At 35.8% G+C, this 7,500-nt stretch overlaps 1 protein-coding gene across 4 annotated transcripts in view; it reads right to left on the bottom strand.

Annotated features, from left to right (window-relative positions):
• LOC110494777 (zinc finger E-box-binding homeobox 2) overlaps window positions 1-7,500 on the bottom strand; it is an 83,348-nt gene that overhangs the window by 23,572 nt on the left and 52,276 nt on the right. Inside the window, exon 1 of one of the 4 annotated variants that reach the window (XM_090206446.1) lies at window positions 7,265-7,460. The exons of 2 other annotated variants lie outside the window; for them this stretch is intronic. The gene's annotated coding sequence lies outside the window, so the exon portion shown is untranslated. Of the gene's footprint in view, window positions 1-7,264; window positions 7,461-7,500 lie in introns of those variants that run through there. One more of the 4 variants, XM_021570107.3, reaches the window with a different exon arrangement.

The following is a 7,500-nucleotide window of genomic DNA, read 5'->3' as shown; positions in this document are numbered from 1 at the left end:
TACATTATTACATAGAACCATTAATCTTGATGGGGTTTATACAATCTACATTATTACATAGAACCATTAATCTTGATGGGGTTTATACAATCAACATTATTACATAGAACCATTAATCTTGATGGGGTTTATACAATCTACATTATTACATAGAACCATTAATCTTGATGGGGTTTATACAATCTACATTATTACATAGAACCATTAATCTTGATGGGGTTTATACAATCTACATTATTACATAGAACCCCTCACTAAAGATGGCGCTCTGCTGTGTGTGGCTTTGATAATAGTTTCCCAACAGATATTTGCAGCATTGGCACAGGAATATCTTAACCTGATAAAGTATTTGTCTTCTTGACTTTCTTTTGTAATAAAACTATTCATGAAACATCAAATGGAGTCAAACACTAACAACAAAAAAAACACACCGTCAACATAAACACCAGAAGATGGATGCCGTATAAAATGACAGGGTTTTGTAGAGTACGAGGTCTGTGTACAGACTGAATGAGATAGGATTTATTTATTTAAATGTTTTCCTGAATGTCTCCCCCGTATTCAGTTCATATGTGTAACCTTAACCCAACAACAAATTCAAGTGTTACATGTGGATTCTCATGCCTGCGTTGGTAGCGGATGTCGATAACCAAGTAGTTTACTGGTATGTTTAACTCTTTAAATCTAGCGTTATGACTGGGTTTTTTTTTCTTATTTTTTCTGTTCTATTTAACTATTTAAATATCTAGGTATGACTTGAAAAGCAAAGTCAAATTGAAAAGACCCCTCGGGTTTTTCTGCCTTACGTGATCGTGTTGACACAGAGCGTGAGCAGATGAGTTCGTGTTTTGGGGAGCCCACTGCCATATACAAAAGAGTCATCTTTATGGCCCCGGCACACTTGCATCGTTCCCACTGACTGAATATACAGCTGAGGTGACTAAACTGAGGTGTGACCTTTACCGTTTTGACTGTGATGCTCTGACTGTTGTGGAGAGGTGGGCCAGTGGGCTCGGAGAGGGGGGTAGCCCACTGATGATGCATTCTAATATTCATCACATCTGCTCTCCTCTGTTTCTCTCACAGTATGCATGCTCCAGCTGACCTGCACTGTTCACAATGCCCCCCCCCCCCCACCTACGCTAACTTCACTAGTCATAAACAATCTACTCTTCACTGTCTTCTTGCCAGGTAGAGAAAACACAGAGCGATGTTCCAGCTCTGCTGTGTTCTATGAAGACTTTGAAGATCCTAGATGAGGTGATGCCTGGCAGAGACGATAAGCATCTCTCACTGAAGCTAATGTCATTACTGTCATGGTACGACTGATACAACACGGATATTAATATGGTGAGTGTTCTTGTTGTGAGACAGTCATCAAAACAGTCCCCTGAGGGCTGACTGATCAGCCTTAACAATGATGCAGTACCGAGAGCGTCATAAACGGTTACAATATGACTCAGGCATCCCATCCCACGTTACATGCAAAATGGCTCTCATCTCATATCCTTCTCTCCTCTCCTCTCCTCTCCTCTCCTCTCCTCTCCTTCTCTACTCTCCTTATCTCCTCTCCTCTCCTTCTCTCCTTTCATCCTCTTCTCTCCTCTCCTGTCCCCTCATTCTCTCCTCTCCTGTCTTCTCGTGTCCTCTCCTTTTCTTCTCTCCTCTCAGCTTCTCCTCTCCTCTCCTCTCCTCTCAGCCTCTCCTCTCCTCTCCTCCCCTCCCCAACCCCCTGCACTGTTCAACCTCTTGGATTTATATGTTCTGATTCAATATAAAAGAGTCTGAAGAATGCACTCGCTATTCAAATAAATAAATACATTTTTCAGATAATGAAAGCCATCCCTGGGCCGGGTACTGCACATGAGGCGCACTGTCACTCACTGTCATGGGAGAGAAAATGAGATTCAATTTGTGAGGTAATGCGGACCAGACCATGGCTCTCTCTCTCTGCTTGGTTCGGGACTGACTGTATGGCAGAGTCTCATATGGCACTCTATTCCCCATATAGTGCACTACTGTTTACCAGAGCACCATGGGCCCTAGCAGAGCACCATGGGCCCTACCAGAGCACCACAGGCCCTACCAGAGCACCACGGGCTGTGCCAGAGCACCACGGGCCCTACCAGAGCACCACGGGCCCTGCCAGAGCCCCACGGGCCCTACCAGAGCACCACAGGCCCTGCCAGAGCCCCACGGGCCCTACCAGAGCACAATGGGCCCTACCAGTCTGACCTCAACAACCTGCTGTAACATGGATCATATAGTTGTTCCTCCCTCCCTCCCTCACTCCCTCCCTCCCTCCCTCCCTCCCTACCTTCCTACCTCCCTCCCTACCGACCCCCCCCTCCCCCTCTACCTCCCTCGTTACCTACCTCCCTCTCTCCCTCTCTCCCTCACTCTCTACCTCCCTCCCTCCCTACCTACCTCCCTCCCTCCCTCCCTCTCTACCTCCCTCCCTCCCTCTCTACCTCCCTCCCTCCCTCTATACCACCCTCCCTCCTGTCATTTCAACGAACAGATTTGATCTCAATTTAATCTCCTGTAAAAGTAACAGATTGAAGTTTCATCTTGATCTCAGTGAAGGGAGATAAGAGATGAGCTAACAAGTCATATAAAAACTCTGGAGTCATATAAAAACTCTGGAGTCATATAAAAAACTCTGGAGTCATATAAAAACTATATGGAGTCATATAAAAAACTATATGGAGTCATATAAAAACTATATGGAGTCATATAAAAAAATATATGGAGTCATGTAAAAAACTATATGGAGTCATATAAAAAATATATGGAGTCATGTAAAAAACTATATGGAGTCATATAAAAAATATATGGAGTCATGTAAAAAAACTATATGGAGTCATGTAAAAAAACTATATGGAGTCATGTAAAAAAAACTATATGGAGTCATGTAAAAAACTATATGGAGTCATGTAAAAAAACTATATGGAGTCATATAAAAAATATATGGAGTCATATAAAAAACTATATGGAGTCATATAAAACTCTGGAGTCATGTAAAAAACTATATGGAGTCATGTAAAAAAACTATATGGAGTCATATAAAAAACTATATGGAGTCATGTAAAAAAACTATATGGAGTCATGTAAAAAACTATATGGAGTCATGTAAAAAACTATATGGAGTCAAATAAAAACTATATGGAGTCATATAAAAAAATATATGGAGGCATGTAAAAAACTATATGGAGTCATATAAAAAATATATGGAGTCATGTAAAAAACTATATGGAGTCATATAAAAACTATATGGAGTCATATAAAAACTATATGGAGTCATAAAAAAAAATATATGGAGTCATGTAAAAAAACTATATGGAGTCATGTAAAAAAACTATATGGAGTCATATAAAAAACTATATGGAGTCATGTAAAAACTATATGGAGTCATATAAAAAACTATATGGAGTCATATAAAAACTATATGGAGTCATATAAAAAACTATATGGAGTCATGTAAAAAACTATATGGAGTCATGTAAAAAACTGTATGGAGTCATATAAAAAACTATATGGAGTCATGTAAAAAACTATATGGAGTCATATAAAAAACTATATGGAGTCATATAAAAAACTATATGGAGTCATGTAAAAAACTATATGGAGTCATATAAAAACTATATGGAGTCATATAAAAAACTATATGGAGTCATGTAAAAAACTATATGGAGTCATATAGAAACTCTGGAGTCATATAAAAACTATATGGAGTCATATAAGAAACTATATGGAGTAATGTAAAAAACTATATGGAGTCATATAAAAAAACTATATGGAGTCATGTAAAAAACTATATGGAGTCATGTAAAAAACTATATGGAGTCATATAAAAACTCTGGAGTCATATAAAAACTGGAGTCATATAAAAAACTATATGGAGTCATGTAAAAAACTATATGGAGTCATGTAAAAAACTATATGGAGTCATGTAAAAAACTATATGGAGTCATGTAAAAAACTATATGGAGTCATGTAAAAAACTATATGGAGTCATATAAAAACTATATGGAGTCATGTAAAAAACTATATGGAGTCATGTAAACTATATGGAGTCATGTAAAAAACTATATGGAGTCATATAAAAAACTATATGGAGTCATGTAAAAAACTATATGGAGTCATGTAAAAAACTATATGGGGTCATGTAAAAAACTATATGGAGTCATATAAAAAACTATATGGAGTCATGTAAAAAACTATATGGAGTCATGTAAAAAACTATATGGAGTCATATAAAAAACTATATGGAGTCATATAAAAAACTATATGGAGTCATGTAAAAAACTATATGGAGTCATATAAAAAACTATATGGAGTCATATAAAAAACTATATGGAGTCATGTAAAAAACTATATGGAGTCATATAAAAACTATATGGAGTCATATAAAAAACTATATGGAGTCATGTAAAAAACTATATGGAGTCATGTAAAAAACTATATGGAGTCATATAGAAACTCTGGAGTCATATAAAAACTATATGGAGTCATGTAAGAAACTATATGGAGTCATGTAAAAAACTATATGGAGTCATATAAAAAACTATATGGAGTCATGTAAAAAACTATATGGAGTCATGTAAAAAACTATATGGAGTCATATAAAAACTCTGAAGTCATATAAAAACTGGAGTCATATAAAAAACTATATGGAGTCATGTAAAAAACTATATGGAGTCATGTAAAAAACTATATGGAGTCATGTAAAAAAACTATATGGAGTCATTAGAAAACGATATGGAGTCATATAAAAACTATATGGAGTCATATAAAAACTATATGGAGTCATATAAAAAAATATATGGAGTCATGTAAAACTCTGGAGTCATATAAAAACTATATGGAGTCATATAAAAACTATATGGACTCATACACTGCACAGTACCCAGTTCTTAAACCACGTGGTGTGGCAACCCAACGCCAGGTTATGGTACCAGTGTTCTGTTCTGGACTTGATCCATCCATGTGGGAAGTCTTGTTTCAGTACAAAGTTGACTATAAAATATATGCAAGTTATTTATATTTTGTAAATAGTATTATCTACTGTCTCTGTCACTCTGTCATCACATGACAGTATAATCAAAACTCTTTGGACTGAACAACTGAACACTTGCTTTTAGGAGTCCATATATATATATAATGTAATAACCCAGCAATGTAGAACATTGACAAATATATATATATATATTTTTTTAACTATATCATTAATATTACAATTAAATATATTGTAGTATGAAATTGAAATAATATGTTCCTCATTTTAATTTGCGATCTGACTTCCACGGAAGTCAAAATTAATATCTACGAAAGGATGAAGAAACCATATGGGTCAATGTTACAGTATCAATTCACCGTTACAACTACATATACAGATGAAGAAACCATATGGGTCAATGTTACAGTATCAATTCACCGTTACAACTACATATACAGATGAAGAAACCATATGGGTCAATGTTACAGTATCAATTCACCGTTACAACTACATATACAGATGAAGAAACCATATGGGTCAATGTTACAGTATCAATTCACCGTTACAACTACATATACAGATGAAGAAACCAGGAACATGTTTTGCGTTTGTTCATTTTAAATAGCGGAGGGGAAAAGGAGTGACTCATTATATGGTGATCAAGGGGAATCTTGCAATATGTACATAATAGAATATTCCAATAGAATAGACCAATAGAATAGAATAGACCAATAGAATAGACCAATAGAATAGACCAATAGACTAGACCAATATAATAGACCAATAGAATAGACCAATAGACTAGACCAATAGACTAGACCAATAGAATAGACCAATAGACTAGACCAATATAATAGACCAATAGAATAGACCAATAGACTAGACCAATAGACTAGACCAATAGAATAGACCAATAGACTAGACCAATATAATAGACCAATAGAATAGACCAATAGACTAGACCAATAGACTAGACCAATATAATAGACCAATATAATAGACCAATAGAATAGACCAATAGACTAGACCAATAGACTAGACCAATAGAATAAACCAATAGACTAGACCAATAGAATAGACCAATAGAATAGACCAATAGAATAGACCAATAGACTAGACCAATAGACTAGACCAATAGACTAGACCAATAGAATAAACCAATAGACTAGACCAATAGAATAGACCAATAGAATAGACCAATAGAATAGACCAATAGAATAGACCAATAGACTAGACCAATACAATAAACCAATAGACTAGACCAATAGACCAATAGACTAATAGACCAATAGACTAGATCAATAGAATAAACCAATAGACTAGACCAATAGACTAGACCAATAGACTAGACCAATAGACTAGACCAATAGACTAGACCAATAGACTAGACCAATAGACTAGACCAATAGACTAGACCAATAGACTAGACCAATAGACTAGATCAATAGAATAAACCAATAGACTAGACGAATAGACTAGACCAATAGACTAGACCAATAGACTAGACCAATAGACTAGACCAATAGACTAAACCAATATCCTAGACCAATAGGATAGACCAATAGGATAGACCAATAGGATAGACCAATAGGATAGACCCCAATAAAATAAGCGTAAACAAAACTATTTAAAAAATTTTTGGATTAAATGGAAAATATAGACTAACACACTTCACTTGTCTGCATTTTGTTACTTAGCACACCCAGACAAGAGTTATCTGCACGTTCATACGGGAGACTCTTCTTCTGACGTAACATCAATAAAATAAATCTGTATCTCGACTCTCTGAAGAATTAGAAATGAAATCGACAATTGTACAGCAGGTGACATGTAAGTCATAGGACGAGGACACATTGACAGAAAATGCCAACAATATTTCTCAAGACAGTCAGAGGAAACCGTAAAGGTGGCTCAGCGAAACACTTGCTTGTTCAGTATAGTGATGAACTAGCGACACAAGTAATATACAGTAACTTAACTTAGCTTGTGCAATTTCAATAAAAATCCTCTTTACTAAAACAAATGCAGTTGTTTTTTTTAAAGACATATTCTAGCTCTCCAGACATTTCTCTGTTATAAAATAGAGATAACTATATCATTGTTTCGATTCAAATGTGAAAATATATATATATACTGAAACAACCCAAGAAACTAATTTTCACTCGATCACCAAAAGGTCAACTACTACTTTACACGAGCCCCGGAGTGAGACAGACACACAGAGACACACCAGAACAAGCAGGACATATAGTTACACTAGCCTACCTATGATCACAGTAGCAAAGACAGAAATCCATAGTGTGTTTATCCATAGTTCAGTGTTGATGAGGATGATGAAGATGACGAAGAGGACATTTTAGAGATCAGCTTGCCAAAAACACTAACACAGAGCAATGTCTGCAAATACCAAAGCGTCTTTTTTACATTCTTACAATGAGTCAGAGGTATGGTGTACCACATCTAAGAACAAACACCTCCCACTACATCTCTTCTATCAACAC

This window comes from Oncorhynchus mykiss, chromosome 17 (assembly GCF_057628025.1).
Source record: "Oncorhynchus mykiss isolate SJ-2025 chromosome 17, ASM5762802v1, whole genome shotgun sequence".
Taxonomy (NCBI): domain Eukaryota; kingdom Metazoa; phylum Chordata; class Actinopteri; order Salmoniformes; family Salmonidae; genus Oncorhynchus; species Oncorhynchus mykiss.
Note: the sequence above shows the minus strand (reverse complement) of the source record. Positions and strands in the feature narration are given on the sequence as shown.